The sequence below is a fragment of the Cynoglossus semilaevis genome, chromosome 19 (assembly GCF_000523025.1).
Source record: "Cynoglossus semilaevis isolate Cse_v1.0 chromosome 19, Cse_v1.0, whole genome shotgun sequence".
In the NCBI taxonomy this organism is placed as follows: domain Eukaryota; kingdom Metazoa; phylum Chordata; class Actinopteri; order Pleuronectiformes; family Cynoglossidae; genus Cynoglossus; species Cynoglossus semilaevis.
Genome location: NC_024325.1, coordinates 15,507,667 through 15,508,059, shown reverse-complemented (window position 1 = coordinate 15,508,059; position 393 = coordinate 15,507,667). Strand labels below are relative to the sequence as shown.

General features: G+C 30.5%; 1 protein-coding gene across 1 annotated transcript in view; it reads left to right on the top strand.

The window, feature by feature from the left end:
* LOC103395569 (Down syndrome cell adhesion molecule-like protein 1 homolog) overlaps positions 1-393 on the top strand; it is a 17,802-nt gene that overhangs the window by 11,969 nt on the left and 5,440 nt on the right. The gene's annotated exons all lie outside the window — the stretch shown is intronic.

Below are 393 nucleotides of genomic sequence, written 5' to 3'. Positions count from 1 at the left end.
TTTTTGTGAATGACTTTTATCATTGTAGACATGAACCTGTTTGAATAGTTTATGGTTGAATTTAGTTCATTGGTTTGAACAGACTTCCACCACATTTTTACCTTTTTTTTTTAACGTTTATCTGTTTTGTGAAATTGTTCACAGGGTCATAGTAAAAGTTTGTTGTTTTTTTTTGGTTGCTTACTTTTATAGTTCTGGCTAACGCAGGGTTTGAAGTCTACATTATATCCACTTATTTGGTTCATCTTTAACAATATTTTCACATACAATCTTTTTTTTTTAAACTTAATTTTCTTGGTTTTTCATGGTGAAATCTTAAAACATGTCAGTGACTATTTTCACTCTCACTATCTGATTTCGCTCTTTGTGTATGTGTGTGTGTGTGTGTGTGTG